Genomic DNA, 17,621 nt, shown 5'->3' with positions numbered 1-17,621 from the left:
CCTCTTCCCAGTTATGGGGTTTTATGTCTTCTCTCCATACAACCAGGATCAGCCCAGATCACTGCTACTAAGTGTTCAAGGTTGACCTTTGGACTCAGCCAAGTCTTCCAGAGTCCAGGCTTGGGGCTCCATCCGTTAGACACTTGGCTTCATAGACCTAGTTTCTAGTACTGGCTCCCCCCAGAAGACGTCCATGCTTGCTCTCACTTGTTTGACCGTTCATTTCTCTATGGAGCATCCTATCAGGAGAACTTTAATGTGCTGAGTTTATACTATATTAATTTGCATGTGTTTGACAAGTCTAGAAAAGTTTTCTTTTTGCTGGTAGTGGCAGGGACAATGTCCTACTGCCTCAGTTATCTTGGCAGCTTTCAGAGGACAGGGACCAATTCTTCCATTTTTTCTATGCTCTTTCTACTCACTCCAAAAACATCGAATAGTACCTAACACCTTGCTCAGCACAGAGTAGGCTCTCATGGACAAGACTTTTCATCTCATTCTAAAGTAACTAGGTGGCACAGTGGATAGAGTGTTGAGCTTAGAATTGGGAAGACCTAAATTCAAATCCAGCTTCATATACATGCTATCTGTGTGACCCTGGGCAAGTCATTGAACTTGTCTGCCTCAATTTTCTCAACTACAAAATTATGACGATAATGATAGTACCTACTTCCCAGGGTTAACTTGTTTTGCACTACCTCCCAGAGTTGTTGTGAAGATTCAATGGCATGACATTTGTAAAAGTGCTTAATAAATATTTCCTTCTTTTCTTCCTTCCTTCCTTCTTTCTTTCCTTCCTTCTTTCTTTCCTTCCTTCCTTCTTTCTTTTCTTCCTTTCCTTCCTTCCTTCTTTGCTCTCTTCTTTCCTTCCTTTCTTCCGTCTCTCCTCAGTTAAATGAGAGCCAAATAGCTTCTCTGCCTCATGGGCATCCACCTATGATAACAACCAGGCCGATACATGTTGTGTGTTTGAAAGAAGATTTTTCTTTTGGTGAAATCTAGTCACATTCACAAATACACTGTTTCTTGCATCTCCTGTAGGCAGAGAAAGGGTTAACTTGTTTTGCACTGCGTGTTCTTGTATTCCTGACATGATATAAAACACTACAATTGTGGCTTTTCCATTTTAGCTGACATAGTTTCAGTTGATGAATATTTTGATTGGTGCCAGTCTCAGGCAGTTTTAAATGATAGCCCTGCAGGAGTCACGAAGTCCAGTCATAATCATAACAATATGCCTGTCACTCAAAAGCACCGGAAGAGAGTTTAGGTGCAAAGAAAGCATTTTCCCCTGAAAGGAAACGAGGCAATTGAAATCACCTCCTTTTCAAAGCATTGAAGTCAAAACTGTTACCAGGTTCATGGTGTGAAAATTCAGGTCCCAGGACCTCCTTGGGCAGGCTCCAGCATGTCCTGGGGCTATCCAGACAAGTATAAGTTGGAGCCTAGGTCTCCAAAGAAATTAAACCCTAGGCAAAGTCAGCCATCAAGGCTGATTTCCCACTTGTTATTTGCTGACTGTTATTTCTTCAGGGAGTATATAATGAATTCCCTTCTAACCCTGCTTTGAATGCACCTTGGGCCAGGTCTGCACAGCCAAACCTAGGCCAATTACCTAACTAATTCAGGCAGAAGGAAGTAGTTTCCCCAACTCAAAAAGTATGGCAAGTAGACCTGGCCTAAGGGCTAGAATGGAGAGTAAATTAACTTGTTTACATTATAATTACCAATCTTTCTTTTTTTAAGTGAAAGTTAAACCAGAGGGGGATGGAATGAAAAGTCCTACACTCAACTGGGTGGAGGCTTGGGGGAGTCCCTCTGGTCTCAGCCAGAGAGTGAGGTAAGTGGCAAACTGGAGAGAAGAATGAAGCTCAAGAAAGACCACCAGCCATCCTCAAGGCTCCCTTTTTCTTACTTCTTAAGGAAACAAGGATAGTGGTTATAAGATCATAGTCGAGACACTTTTTCATTTTACAGATTAGGAAAGTGAGGTCCAGAGATTTTCCAATGTTACACAGGTAATATATAGCAGAGCCTTGAACTCGGGTCCCTTTTGGGGGACGCCTCCAAATTCAGCCCTCTTTTGATGTGCAGATGGGAGAGCCCTGATCTTGAAGTCAGGGGACCTGAGCTCTGTTACTCACCAACTGTTGAACCTGAATTGGTCTTGTCATATCTCAATGCTTCAATTTCTTTTTCTGCAAAATGGTGACGAATGATACTCGTGCTCCCTATTTCACTGAGTTGCTGTGAGGACAGCACTTTGTAAACCGTAAATTCCCCACAGAAATGTGCACCATAGTCACAGCCTCGACATCTCAGTGTTGATGGCATACTTGCAAAAGCCCGAGGGGGTTGGTCAGCAAACTCAGCCCCATAGAACCCCACCGTGTCTCACAATGGAAGGAACATTGGACTGGAGGAGTGAGGTTGTAAAATCACAGAAAGAACTGGAAGAACTCAGAGATCAACTAGTCCAACTCCTTCATTTTACAGATTTGGAAACTGAGGCCCAGAAAAGTTAAGTAGGTATAAGGACACAGCTGGAGCTCAAACCCAGGTACCTAAGTCATTACTCTTTCCATGACACTAGGCTTACAATATTCATGGCAGTGAATTGGTTAAATAAAAAGGTGTTAGGCCGGAATGGGCACCTTTCACCTCCAAAGAATCCCACAGAGCCTATGCTGATCTTAAAAGATTTGAAAAAAATGAAGTTATTTGGTAATTTGTCAACAGAACTGTATTTTACATTGCTTTGCCTACATTGCCCCAACCGGTTCAAGTGACTGCCCACTGACAACAAGATAAATTCCACAAAGCTGAGTGTGGCATTCAAAGCCTTCCAAAATATGACTTCCACCATAGGAGGCAGTGTGATGCACTGAGCGTAGAGTGCTGGATTTGGAGTTGGAGAACTGGATTTTGAGTCCTGGACTTAGCACCGAGCAATCTTGGGCAAGTCACTTCACTTACTCAGGCCTCAGTTTCCTTTTTTTGTCAAATGAGAGGGATAGATTAGATGACCGCGAAGGTCCCTTTCAGTGTTAAACCTATGATCCCATCTCTGAGAAGTGGTGTGGCACAGTGAATAGGATGCTGAGCTTGGAGTCAAGTCTCTGATACAACCTCTGGGGCCATGTATGAGTTATTTCTTTCCCCTAAGCTTCAGACAGCTCTCCAAGATTATCTATTAAATCAGAGATGGTGGAGATCTGTACTTGTCCTTCCTTGACTGATTAAGCACTTAATTCTCTAGCCCAGGTTGGGGATGGGGGGAAATCTTTGGCTTCAAGGCCACATGTGGCCCTCTAGGTCCTCAAGCTTGGCCCTTTGACTGAATCCAAACTTCCCAGAACAAATCCCCTTAATAAAAGGACTTGTTCTATAAAACTTGGACTCAGTCAACAGGCTGCCCCCAAGGATCTAGAAGGCCACATGTGCCTCAAGGCCCCAGGTTCCCCACCCCTGTTCTAGCCTTTATCATCCTGGATGCTGTCCAGCTTATTAGTGTCCTCCAGAAAATGTGGCATCGGGAAGGAACTCATTGCCCAGATGTCATCCAAACCCTCTCCTTTTATGGAGAAGATAACTGAGGTACACAGCAGGAAAGTGACTCACTCAAAGTCACACAACCAATCCATCAATCAGCTAACATTTGTTAAAGGGCTGCTATGTACTATGAGCAAGATGGCTCAGTGGGTAGGGCGTAGGGCCTGAAGTCAGGAAGACCTGAGTTTAAATCCAGCCTCAGATACTTACTAACTATGTGACCCTCGGCAAGTCACTTAACCCCAGTTTGCCTTGACCCACTGGAGAAGGAAATGGCAAACCACTCCTGTATCTTTGCCAAGAAAACCCCATGGATAGTATGGTCCATGCGGTGATGAAGAGTCGAAAGTGACTGAATGATTGAACAACAGCATGTACCATGTACTGTGCTAAGTATTGGTCCTAAAGATACAAAAGGGAGACAGTCAAAGACTTTAGATTCTACCATATTCATAGCAGAGGCAGTACTGAACCTAAGGCCTCTGATTCCAAATCCAGATTTTTATTCTAGAGGCCCCAAGGCATTATGGAAAGAGCTTTGGAGACAGGTGACCTGGGTTCCAATCACCTCTTCTACACTATTAGCTGGGTGTACCAGGACATGTACCTTCTCTGAGCCTTGGCTTCTTCATCTGCAAAAGGGAAAAAAGAAATAGAATGGTACCTGTAGCACCTGCCATATAGAGTAGGAGACAATACATACAGAGTCCTTTGCAAAATGTTCAACTGCCCTCTGAATATCAGCGAGGAAGCCTGGTTCATAAAAGAGTGCCAGAGTTGGAGGAAGAGTACGTGTGTTCAAATCCCCTCTCTCCCTCCTATCACCTCTCTGATCTTGGGGCAAGTCATTTTACTTCTCTGGGACACAGTTTCCTCATTTGCAGAAATGAAGGGGATAAACTAAATGAGCTTGGCTTTTTTTTTTTTCCAGCTCTAAATTGATTGCCCTTATGATCACATCAATTTGAAAGTAAATGTACTCATTTTGCTCTTGGTGATCATTCACAAGCCATTTCCTACTTCAATCCTGTGGCCAAACATGCAGAAATTTTAAACTAACATCAGCTTAGGAGATAAAACAAAACCCACAACCGCTAAGACAGCTTTGTTGCTTCTGTTCTGAGGCTGAGGCTCTATTTGTTTGTTCCAGTGTTGTCTCTGATCATGTTCACTCTTCAAGACTAAGAGGAGGCAGTGGAGTTCAGAAATTGAAGAAGATGTGCAGAGTACCAGAAATCTAACCAGGTCTTCACTGGCGCATCTTCCAAGCTCGGACTCGTGTCTCATTGCACCAGCAACTTTTCACTGCACACACCAGCATCAGAAATCAGATCTGAGGGATCCTGATTGATCCCTTCTCATCAAAACCTGGAGTGTCTCCAGATTCTTTGAGCAGCTTTTCCAAAGCTATAATATCATGTGCCCACAAAATCATTTCTTGCAAGGTTGACTTTCTTTTGGCATAATAGAAAACACATGCTTGGTTGAGCGTCTTCCCCAATTTGCCCACTCTCAAGCCCATTTTATGCTTCCAGCATGCCCAATTATCTGGGCACGTGTTCTTTTGAAGATGAGGGAGGCATATCCTGATTTATGCCTTGGCCCTGCCCTTCTCCAGACAGGTTGGAAAAGATTTAGTAACCAGAGAAGTGACAAGGGGTAAAGGAGTTTGGGAAGAGGGAAGAACGCTTTGTAAAAGTCGGCAAACCAGACTTTTGCTTCAAATCCTTGCCGTGGGCAGTCTATCCATAACAGGGCTTAAATCATGTTACAAGTTTAAATCAGATAGAGAGTGAAAGGCTCTGTAGTCTTATGAATTAGGGATTGGGTTGCATAGGTAAAGACATTTTCTAAGTTAGCAAAATATAAATCAGTGGTAATGAGGCACCTGTGAGCATTAGGCAGGCTTAATGGGTCCCTCATGACCTTCCCACCCTCATTCCATTCCCATTAGTTTTAGAGTACACTCCAACACACACACACACACACACACACACACACACACACACACACACACGCACACACATGCACGCGTGCGCGCACACCCCATTCCCACCTATTACTATGTGAAACCATCAATTATTTAGTTTTTCCATGTTTTTCTTTTTTTCCCAGTGTACATCAAATTCTAAGATCTCCAACTGGCTGCTGGGAGAAGAGAGGACTAAATGGGCAATGAGTATATAATATGCTCACTGTTTATATCAAATCTCAACTAATTTGTGTAATATTCATTGAGAGGCATCAAGTAGTACAAAGAATACGGAAACAGAAGACAGGAAGACCTGAGTTCAAATTTCGCCTCTGACACTCACCAGCCATATGACTGTGGCAAAGTCAATTTAGCTTCTCTGAGCTTCAGTTTTCTCATCTGTAAAATGGGCATGATAATGCCTATAGTATCTGTCACACAGGACTGTTGTCAGGCTTAAATGAGATCACGTATGCAGAGTGCCTTGTAAAACCTGAAATGCTAAATAAATTCCAGATAATCTTATTAAAAGTTGAAAAGGAAACCCAAGTCAACAAACATTTGTTAAGTACTTACTATGTGTCAGGTGTTATGCTAAACACTGGGGATCAAAGGTTATTGACCAATGAAAAAGCATACACACGCGCACACACACACACATATGTGAAAGATGTTCTGAATGTAAAAAAAAAAAAGATAAGATTTGGCAACAGAGTGAATATGTGAGGTGAGTGAGAATGAGAAGCTGAATATGACCCCAAGGTTGTGAGCCTATTGGACATACAGTAATATAGAAGGAAATTGGTAATATGCAACTATAGCTCAGGAATGAGACTAAGACTGAATATATAGATCTTGAGATCGATCGATCGATAGATAGATAGATCATCATATGCTTGAGATGGTAATTGGATAGGCAGAAGAGAAGAATGCTCAGGACCATGGTAGACACCAATATTTAGTGAATGTGACATGGATAGAAAAATAGCAGAGAAGGCTGAAGAGGATCAGTCAGACATCCAGAAAGAGAACAAGAAGAGAGTAGTATTACAAAAACTCAGAGGAGGAAGTATCCAAGAGAAGATGACCAAATGTATCCAATGATGCAGAGGGTCAAGAAGGACGGAGAATAAAAAAGCCACTAGATTAGCTAAGAGATCATTGGTGGCTCTTCAAAGGACAGTTTAAGTTGAATGATGAGCTCAAAAGCCAAATTGCAAAGGGTTTAGAAGAAGTGACAGAAAGTAGAGGTACCAAGTATACATGTCTTCTTCAAGGAACTTAGTCAACACGGAGTGAAGAAATATGGAATGCTAGTTGGTGGGGATGATTTGATCAAGTGAGGGTCTTTTTAAGGATGAAAGAGAAATGGCATTTTTGTAGGTATCTGGGAAGCAGCCAGTATACAGGGAGACATCCAAGTTTAATAAGAGGACTTCTGGGGGGTAGAGCCAAGATGGTGGAGTGTAAAGAAAGCACTCAGCTGAGCTCTCCCAAGATTCATATCCTAAGCTCTCCACCCTTTAAGCTGCTAGATTTTGTCTGATCTTGACTGTGGTTTCACAGTATTTGAATGATTTCTTTCTGGCTGGTTGAAGTTTTTTTTTTTTTTTGACCTGGGAGCTCTGGAATTTGGCTGTAACATTCCTGGGAGTTTTCATTTTGGGATTTCTTTCAGTAGGTGATGGGTGGATTTTTGTTGTTGTTATTGCTATGGTCAATTATGGTGATAGTATTCCTAATATTGAACCAGCCCATTTCTATTTAACTCTCTGGTTCTAGGATATTTGGGCAGTTTTCCTTGACAATTTCTTAAAATATGATGCCTAGGCTCCTTATTTGATCGTGGCTTTCAGATAATCCAACAATTATTAAATTATCTCTCCTTGATCTATTTTCCAGGTTATTTGTTTTTTCCTATGAGATATTTCACATTTTCTTCTTTTTTTTGTATCAATAAGTGCAGAAAAAGCCTTTGATAAAATACATACCCATTCCTATTAAAAAGACAAAATACAATACCCATTCCTATTAGAAAGCATAGGGATCAATGGAGCCTTTCTCAAAATAATGAGTCTATCTAAAACCAAAAGCAAACATCATCTCTAAAAGGGATAAACTTGAATCCTTCTCAGTAAGATTAAGAGTGAAGGAAGGATGTCCATTATCACCACTGTTATTCAATATTGTACTAGAAATGCTAGCTATAAGAAGACAAGAAATAGTAATTGAAGGAATAAAAAAGGAAATGAGGAAACAAAACTATCACTCTTTGCAAATGATAGGATGATCTACTTAGAGAACCCTAGAGAATCAAAAACAAGATGAAACAATTATCAGCTTCTGCAAAGTTGCAGGTTTATAAAATAAACCCACGTAAATCATTGGCATTTCTATATATTACCTACAAAGTTCAGCAGAAAGAGATAAAAAGATAGATTCCATTTAAAAGACTACAAACAATATAAAATACTCAGGAGACTACCTATGAAGACAAACCCAAGGATTATATGAACACAGTTACAAGGTACTTTATTCATAAATAAAGACAGGTTTAAACAATTGGTGAAATATTCATTGCTTATGAATAGACTGAGCCAGTGCAATAAAAATGATAGTCCTACCTATATTGGTTTACTTATTCAGTGCCATACCCATCAAGCTACCAAAGAATTGTTTTATGGAGCTAGAAAAAAAGATAGTAACAAAATTCATCTGAAAGAACAAAAGGTCAAGAAGGGAATCAATGAAAAAAAAAAGTGAATGAAGGGGGCCTAGCAGTTCCAGATTTCGAACTATATTTCAAAGCAATAATCATCAAAACAATCTGGTACTGGCTAAGAAAAAGAGTGGTAGATCAGTAGAATAGATTAGATTCACAATACACAGTAGTGATGATAGTAATCTAGTGTTTGATAAACCTAAAGATCCAAGCTTTTGGGGTAAGAATGCAACATTTGACAAAAATTGCTGGAAAAATTGGAAAGGAATTTGGCAAAAACTAGGCATAGACCAACATCTCACACTGTATACCAAGATGGTCAAAATGGATAAATGATTTAGACATAAGGAGTGAAAATTAGGGAAGCATAGAAAAATTTACCTGTCCAATCTGTGGATAAAGGAAAATTTATGGCCAAACAGAAAATAGAGAATATCACAGGAAGTAAAATAAATAATTTTGATTACATAAAAGTAAAAAACTTTTGAGCACACACACACACACACACACACACACACACACACACAAACCCCCCCCAAAACTAATGCACCATAATTAGAAGGAAGACAGGAAACTGAGGGGAAAATTACAGTGGGTTTCTATGATAAAGGCCTCATTTCTCAAATATAAAGTGAACTGAGCCAGTTTTATAAAAATAAGAGCTAAATCGTCAAAGGATATGAACAGGCAGTTCGGAAGCAAAAATCAAAGTTGTCAACAGTCACATGAAAAAATACTCTGAGTCACTACTGATTAGAGAAATGCAAATTAACTCTGATGTACCACTTCATACCCATCAAATTGGCTAAGATGAAGGAAAAGGAAAATGACAAATGCTGGAGGGAATGTGGAAAAAATGGGACACTAATAGTGGTGGAGTTGGGAACTAGTCCAAACATTCTGGAGAATAATTTGGAACTATACCCCAAAGGGCTCTAAAACTGTGCATACCCTTTGACCCAACAATACCACTATTAAGTCTTTATCCCAAAGAGATTAAAGAAAAGGGGAAAATACAGTACTTTTTGTACCTTTTGTACTATTTATGCAAAAATATAGCAGCTTTTTTTTTTGTGATGGCAAAGAATTGGAAATCAAGGGGATGCTCATCAGTTGGGGAATGACTGAACAAGTTGTGGCATGATTGTGATGGAATACTGTTATGGTATAAGAAATGATGAGGGCAGTTGTTTCAGAAAAAAACATGGCAAGACCTAGATGAACTGATACAAAATGAAGTTAGAGGATCACTGTGCATAGTAATAGTGATGTTGTTATGATGATAAACTGTGAAAGATCTGGCTACTCTGATCAATACCATGATCCAAGACAACTCCAAAGGACTCATGATGAAAAAATGCTCCCCACCTCTGGAGAAAAAACTGATGAACTCTATGTGCAAATAGAAGTGTAATTTTATCACTTTCTTTTTTTTTCTTTTTTCTTCATACACTGCAGGCCTTCACACAGCCTGGTGTCACAAACTTCTGCTGCTGATCTCCTGAGTTATCTTAGGCTGGAAAAATGTCTCACTGACTTTTTGCTGGCTCTGATGCTTTAACATGTCATTTGAGGCATTATTTTTAAGTTATTTGGAGGGGAATTTTGGGAGAGTTCAGCTGAGTCCCAGCCAGTACTCTGCCATCTTCCTGTTTTATCTCTTATTTATCTTCTGCTACCCCCCCCCCGGCCTGATGTATTTTTTGATTTCAAATATGAGTCCCAACTATGTTAGAAAGATTCTCCATTGTATATCCTAAGTTGCTTACTCTTTTTTTTTTATCTTCATTATTTCTGCTTTGAGAATTCTGAATTCCAATGCAATTGCCATTCTGATATCTTCCTTTAAATGGATTATTTCTCTTTGGAACCATTCTGGAATTTCCTACTCTTATTCCATAATGCCTTAGAAATTTAACAGAATTCTTGGTTTTGGTTCATTTTTCTTCATGGTATAATACTCTATTGCATTATGATTGTTTTTTTAAACTTTCACTCATTTTTCTTCTGTATGAGTCTCAGTGTTAGTTTATCTGCTGGTGAGATGAGCTGGTACTCAGCCTTTCTTTTTTTGGATTTTCAGCCTTTTTTTCATATTCCTGGTATCTTGTCTTTGACTTTCCACTTTATTCTTTGGCTCCGTCTTTGTTCCACTGCTATAGCATAACACAGATTCATGAGGTTGGGAGTCCTCAGCTTCAAGCTGAGAATTCTCTGGGCCTCAGTCCGTATTCAGAGTACATCTGTGACGAAAGAACTGAACTCAGCTTGGTAGCAGTCCCCTTTCCGTTGGGCATAGAAGCCTCTTCTAACCAGCTGTTCACTGTCAAAACTTCTACCCTGCCCCATAGTTGTGTTTCTTTTCTTCACATGATTGTATAGAATCCATTTTTTCTTTTACTTATGGGATTAGGGGTGGCAGACAGGGTTCAGATTGAGTCACAGAGGTAGGGGAATCAAGCAGAGACCACCCAAGAGAGACTGAAACATAAGCCTATGAGGTGGCTTGTGCTGGCTTTTCCCAATGTGTGGGATGGTTTTTGGTTAAAGAAGGTGAATGGGAACATTAAGGACTTAGGTTCTCTGATATGATTTAGTGTGCTTTTATCTTGGTTGGCATTTCTATCTTGTCATCTTCTTATCTATCTTGTGTATTCATTTATGTGTGTGTGTGTGTGTGTGTATACATGCATACACAATCAGGACAATCAGGATTAAGTGACTTGCCCAGGGTCATACAGCTACTAAGTGTCTGAGACTGGATTTGAACTCAGGTCCTCCTGACTCCAGGTACTCTACCACCTAGCTGCCCCTATGTATTCATTTTAAAGAATCAGCCAATAAACAGTTATTAAGCACCTATTATGTGCCAGGCACTGTATGATGAGCTGGGGACACAGAGATTTATCACAAATTTCTTTGAGATTGTGAGGTTCAAGGGTTTTATTGAAAATAATTCTCACCATCTTTGATAATCAAGGAGAGAAGAGTCAACTGTTCTGCTTTCAGTATCTCTATAACTATTGTATCATTTTTCCTTCGCCTATACTGTCTTATTCCTCTCTCCCTCTCCTTCTCCCTTTCTTTCTCTTCTTTATGTTTCTCCCTCTGCCTTATTACAAGAGGCACACATCAAGAGTATCCTAAGGTGAGCTGCCCTAGTGGGCAATGAGCTGGGTATAGGGAATCCTTATAGGGTCTAGCAACACCTTGGGACTTATCTCTCCTCTTCACAACCAAGAATCTAGCTTTATACGGTAATGACCCTGCCTGACCAACTTACAGGAGAATTTAGTTTCACTAGAAGTGCAAACTTTGAAAGGGTCAATTGACCCTTATGAACAAGAAAATGAACAAAATAAAGACCTCACCTTCTATTCTTTCCCTTTTTCCTCACGGCTCCTAATGATTTAAAATATGGTTTATTTCAGTCATGTTTCTACTTCTGGAGAGAGGGAAGAAAGAGATACTTTAAAGGGATCATCTTCTTTACTTTGATTCTACATGCTTTCTCTTTTGCCTTTTTCCCCCATCTTCACACACACACAAACACACACACACACACACATGCACACACATGTAACTCTTTTTTTTTTTTGGTGAGGGCAATTGAGGTTAAGTGACTTGCCCAGGGTCACACAGCAAGTAAGTGTCAAGTGTCTGAGGCCAGATTTGAACTCAAGTCCTCCTGACTCCAGTACCGGCGCTCTATCCACTGTGCCACCCAACTGCCCCACACAAGTAATTCTTGAAAACTGAAGAACTGTTGGTTCAAATGGGCAACTTCAAGATCTCTTATGGCACTGTGCACATATTCTTCCTTGAATTAATGGATCCAAGTATATCGTGCCTTCCCACCTAATTTCCTACAGACCTTTCCTCCTCTAGATTCTTAAGCCTTATAGAGAACAGTTGAGCTTCCTGTGAATCTTGGCTAACATATTCTCAACTTAGCCAGGTGACCTCAGGTGAAGAATTTGCTAGTCTAGAACAGAAGATAATATGCCCACTGATCAGCTCTCTACTCTTCTCAATCTAGAACATGGGCATGATCCATTTGGGGCTAGTACTTGGGAGGAAAGGATGGAAACTACAGTGGAAGAGACATGGCAAGAAAAAAGGGGACGTGGACTATAATAAGACTAGCTAAGAATTTTGGAACCTGGTTGACATTGAGATTTTTTTTTTTGTAATATCTACTCATTTGTTCTATAAATAAGTATCTAAGGCCTTGGAAGACTGGGAGTCTAAAAAAAACCAGTTGCAGTAGAGTTCCATTATTATAGTCTTGGATATAACAAATCAAACCATATCCCATAAAATCCAATTACTATGTACAGTTTAGCCCATGATGGCATCATTCCTCCCCCTCACCTTCCTATACCCTCTCACCCACTTATTAGTATTCTAAAATGAGATGCAATATGTATGAATAACAGGTTCAAGACCAATTCCCTTTCAGGTCTATTTCTATAGTGACTAAAGGAAAGCCAAGAAGTTGCTCCCCAGGAGACAAGGATGGGGAATGGAGAAGAGATTAGAGGAGGGAAATGGGCTTAGGGGCAACAGTTGTTATCTAGCCCACATTTAGATTTGTGGTCAGAGTGCTTGGCTTCAAATCCAAGAGCTTCTTTTACACATGTGTGGAGAGAGAGACAGGGAGAAAGAGAGAGAGAGACACAGAGAGACACAGAGAGAGGCAGACAGAGAGACAGAGACAGAGAGAAGAAAGAAAGATAGAAAGAAATTGAGGCTCAGAGAGGAAGAAAGTATATACTGTGTGATTTTGGAAGGCTCTTTTCCTCTTTCTGAACCTTTGTTTCCTTCTCTTTAGAAGGAAGGGGTCAGACTGCCAATCTCCTCGATCCTTTCCAGTTCTATGGTCCCAATTACTTTAAATAAAATTTTGACTAAATAACATGTAACAGGACTTTGCACAAGATAAAAGCAAAGCTTCTAAACATCTTCTAGAAGATGCTAAGCAATACAAAGATAGTTGGCTATTTCAGGAAGCAGTGGTTCTATCAAGGTAAGTACATTTTCTAAGCAGAAAGCCACCCCCTTCCTTCCTATCCCCAACTCCCCAGTCCCTTGTAGATGATCCTTGGGAAATGCCATGCAGAAAAATGTAATCTCCTGAAGGTCAAACCTTTTTTGATGAACCTCTTAGGACTTTACTAGAGTGGTCATCATCTGGTAGACAAGTTCATTGTTAGATCTGCATGCAAAGCCCCTCCTCTCCCACCCTCTTAGTGGGAACCTGGCATAGGCTTTGACCTGTTGGTACACCCTTGGAGAATCTATGGCACCTCTCTACAATGGGGAGGCATTGGAGGAGGACTTGAGCCAAGGAGTAGAAATCACTTCTTGGTCTCTTGGATAGGATCCAGAATGGTGAGCATGGAGCTCATGATGCTATATTTGGAGTCAGGGGACCTGAATTTGAATACTAAGGTGGCTACCAGTGTGACCTTGGGCAAATCACTTAGCTTCAATGGGATTCAGTTTCCTTTATCTAAAAAAATGAAGGAGATGACCCCTGAGGTCCCTTTCAGCTCTACATCTATGATTTTATGATGGCTTATCTACATATATGGGTCATCTCCAGTGGTCATATATCTCACCAGTGGACCAAAATGGCTCTGGAGGAGAAAGTGAGGCTTGGTGACTTTGCACAGACCTGCCTCACTTAAATCCAATTCACTTGCATGTCATGGCATCACCTCCCTGATGTCATGTCCTCTTCAAGAACAAAGAACAAATAACACCAACAACATGCATGTGTGTGTGTGTGTGTGTGTATGTTAAATCAACTCATTTTTAAACATCTTCAAAATAGAGGCAGAAGAAATGTTTTTAGGCAAATAACATTCTCCCTCCCACCCACCCACCCCAAGCCAGTAGACCCCAAGGGATGGGATCATTTCACTCCAGTGGAAGAATGAAGGTGGGTTTTTGTTTGTTTGTGTTTTTTCTGTTTGTCATATTTGTTTTGGTTTGAAATCCTCAGTGGTTAGAAGTAAGACATTTTCTCCTTTTCCATTCTAGCTTTACCGTGGTCTGGCAAGGATCCTGGTTTAATTTTAATGTTTGGAGAAAATGATCTTCCTGTTTCATATTCAAAGATAAAAATACCTCCCAGCTGAAGTGATTGTGAATGCCAGCCCAGGTTCCCTTTCAGGAATTTCCTCTCTGAACTTGGCCTTCAACTTCCGAACTAACAGTTGTTTTTCTGCTTTTCTTAAATCAAAATATTTACCAACAGGGTTTGGTTTTACAACATCCCATCTTGTCCTCAGGCCTGCTGGGATATTTACATCAGCCTGGCTGACATTGAGCAGAGAAGCAGCCAAGAGAAAGCCTGTCTGTTCAAAGAGGGTGGCTGAGAGGGAGGGAGACAGAGGGCGAAGCAAGGAAACCTGTCGTGGTTATTTGACGTGCACATCAGAATTTCAAAACAGGCCACAAGGCCAAATAACCAAACAGAGAGGAAATGTGTATCAGATGAAACACTGACACTCTGAGCTGATTTAGAATGTTTTCCCCTGTGGCAGGAGCCAGTCTACTCTAAGATCTGTACAGAGACCGGTGTGATGTTCACATTGAAAGAAATAAGGACTAATGGCTAGAGAATCATAGAATCTTCCTGGTGGAAGATAATTGTTTAATCCAACCTTGAACTCCAGGCAGGTATCCCCTCTAAAGCATCCCTGATGATGGAGTCAGCAAGTTTCTCAGTGAACACTTCCTGTGATGGGAATACTGCCTCATATGGAAGAATGTTCCCAAATAGTTTGGGGAACTGTTAGATACTGTGTACTGAGCTGAAATCGTCCTATTATTTCCATTCATTGGTCCTAATTCTTCCCTCTGGAGCTACACAGAATACATTGAATCTCTGTTTTCTGTGTCAGACATTCACACATTTGGCTTCATCAAATCTCAGTTGGAAGAGACCTCAAACATCTTCTAGTCCAACCTGATTTTGAGCAGAAATCCCCTCAGCATCCCCCAGAAGTCATCATCCAATGTCTGCTTAAAGATCTTCAAGGATAAGAAATAAAATGTTTAGGGAACCATCCCTGTGATTTGATTGTTAGCACCTGTTGTACAGCTTATAGTTTTAGAGAGATGTCCAGGGAACCCAAAGGTTAAGTTAATTCTAGAGTATCACACAGCTAGTATATGTCAAGGCAAGACCTGAACCCAGCTCTGGGCAAGGCTAAGGCCAACGCTAACTGTTTATCTACTATACTGTGCTGTCCCTTTATTCACTGTTCAACCCGCTGTTCGGCCCATAATCCACAATTCAGCAAGCATTATTAAATGCAGATCATTATCTCCCAAAGTAGCCCATTCCATTTGGAGATAATTCTAACTGTGAGGAAGCATGCCATTATACTGAGCTAAAATCTGCATCCCTTCTCTCACCATCTTCATTGCCTTCCTTTATATATGTGTCAGCTTGTCAATAACTTTCCTAAAACATGACATCCAAAACGAAAGACAGTGCTCTGTATTTGGCTCCTTATTTTGGACACTGTTTCACTTAAGCAGAAGATCTAATTATCTCGTCTTATTTTATCATCTTATCTTAACTTTTTGTATATTGATTTACTCATTTAGATATTGTCTTTCTAAGTTCTTTATTTTGCATCTGGTATTGCGTGTTGTCTATGACTTTCTCTGAGTTTTCTATCCACTGTATTACCCAGGTATTTTTTGAATGTATTCTCTGTAGCCATACCAGTGTGGTATAGGGAAAGGATCTGAGTTTGAAACCTGCCTCTGGCCCTTACCAGTTCTGTGACCCTGGACAAGTCACTTAACCTTTATGAGCCTCATTTTCCTCATCTGTAAATTGACACAGTTTGATTTGATGGCCTGTGGGGACCCTTCCACCTCTAGATCTTTGGGCTTAGGCAAATGATTTTCTGGAAGTTTTCTCATGGGAGCTCCCTTGGCTCACCTTGTTCTCACTATTAAACCTTTTGGTTTCTTCACCCATCCTCCTTTTAAAAAAATGATGCATTCCTCTCTTTGCTCCATCAGTCATCTTTTCCCTCTCCCTGGGCTTCTTACCTTCTGTCTATAAACATGCTCAGGCCTTCATTATCTGAAGAAAAACCTTTCTTCAGTTTAACAACATTTGTGCTCAAGCTAACCCCTTGGAATTGATGTGCTTCTCATGAATTATCATGTGCTGCTTTATGTGTCTGTACCTTAGCTCCTTCCTAGACTGTGAGCCTCATGAAGGCAGGGAAGTTTTCTCTCTCCCAATACAGAGAGGAGCAATGTACACAGATTGGGTACTTACTAAACCCAGGATCTGAAGTCCTGCCCAAACAAAACCATTTCAATTTTACTTCATTTAATTTTGACACTGGCACTACATCCTTACCTCCACGATTCAATCAACACATTGCCTATTGTGTATATTTTAGGGCTTATACTGAACAGTAATCCTGTCTCTACTGAGTCTTCTCTAAGTTAAACACCCTTGGTTTCTTCAAAAATCTCCAGAGGACATGGTTTAAAGCCCATTCACCATCCTGGCCATGCTTCCATAGATATGAATCCAAAACAAAGCAAAAGTTCACTCATGTCACCCTGTTCTTCAGCAGACTCCAGTGGCTTCCTGTTACCTCAGGATCAAATATAAAACTTTCTGTTGGGCATTTAGAACTCTTATAACATGGCTCTTTCTTACCTTTTTAGTCCTTTTATGTTTTACTGGCTAAAAAATTTATGGTATATGAATGTAATGGAATATTATTGTGACATTAGAAATGATGGAGTGAACAGTGTCAAAGGCAATTGGGAGGACCATTATGACCTGATGTTGAGCAAAGTGAGCAGAAATGGAACAATTTATATGACAACAACATTGTAGAGAAAAACAACTTTAAGAAACTTTAGAATTCAGATCAATGTAAGTCATAAACCATGAATCCAGAAGGCTGAAGATGAAAGATACCATCTGTCTCCTGCCAGAGAGGAGATGGGCCTAAAATGTCAAGAGAGAAACACGTATGTGGGCATGACCAATGTGGGAATTTGTTTTACTGAGCTGTTAATGTTACAATGAAAATTTTGTTTCTTCTTTTGTTTCATTTTTTGTTCAATGGAGGGAGTAATGGGAGGGACAGATTATAAATAAAGAGAGAGAGAGAGAGAGAGAGAGAGAGAGAGAGAGAGAGAGAGAGAAAGGAAGGAAGGAAGAGAAAAGCAAAGAGAGAAGAGAGGAGAGGTAGAGGAATAGGGGGAGAGACAGAGAGACAGAGACAGAAACAGAGAGAGAATTGGGGATTTTGGAATGGGTAAAGGGCTGAACAGCTCAGAGCTAAGTCAGGGAGTGAAAAAACAAAAAAGAAC

The 17,621-nt window shown here is 40.5% G+C and overlaps 1 long non-coding RNA gene across 1 annotated transcript; it reads left to right on the top strand.

Moving 5' to 3' along the window:
• Positions 1 to 1,751: 1,751 nt before the first annotated feature.
• LOC144457833 (uncharacterized) lies at positions 1,752 to 6,082 on the top strand. The gene is made up of 2 exons (XR_013487369.1): positions 1,752 to 1,840; positions 5,668 to 6,082. It is a non-coding gene; the product is annotated as an uncharacterized LOC144457833 (long non-coding RNA).
• Positions 6,083 to 17,621: the final 11,539 nt, after the last annotated feature.

Source organism: Phascolarctos cinereus, unplaced genomic scaffold, assembly GCF_003287225.1.
Source record: "Phascolarctos cinereus isolate Bilbo 61053 unplaced genomic scaffold, phaCin_HiC Scaffold_5;HRSCAF=322, whole genome shotgun sequence".
NCBI classification, from domain to species: domain Eukaryota; kingdom Metazoa; phylum Chordata; class Mammalia; order Diprotodontia; family Phascolarctidae; genus Phascolarctos; species Phascolarctos cinereus.
The sequence above is the reverse complement of the archived record's forward strand: the minus strand, read 5'-3'. Positions and strand labels throughout refer to the sequence as shown.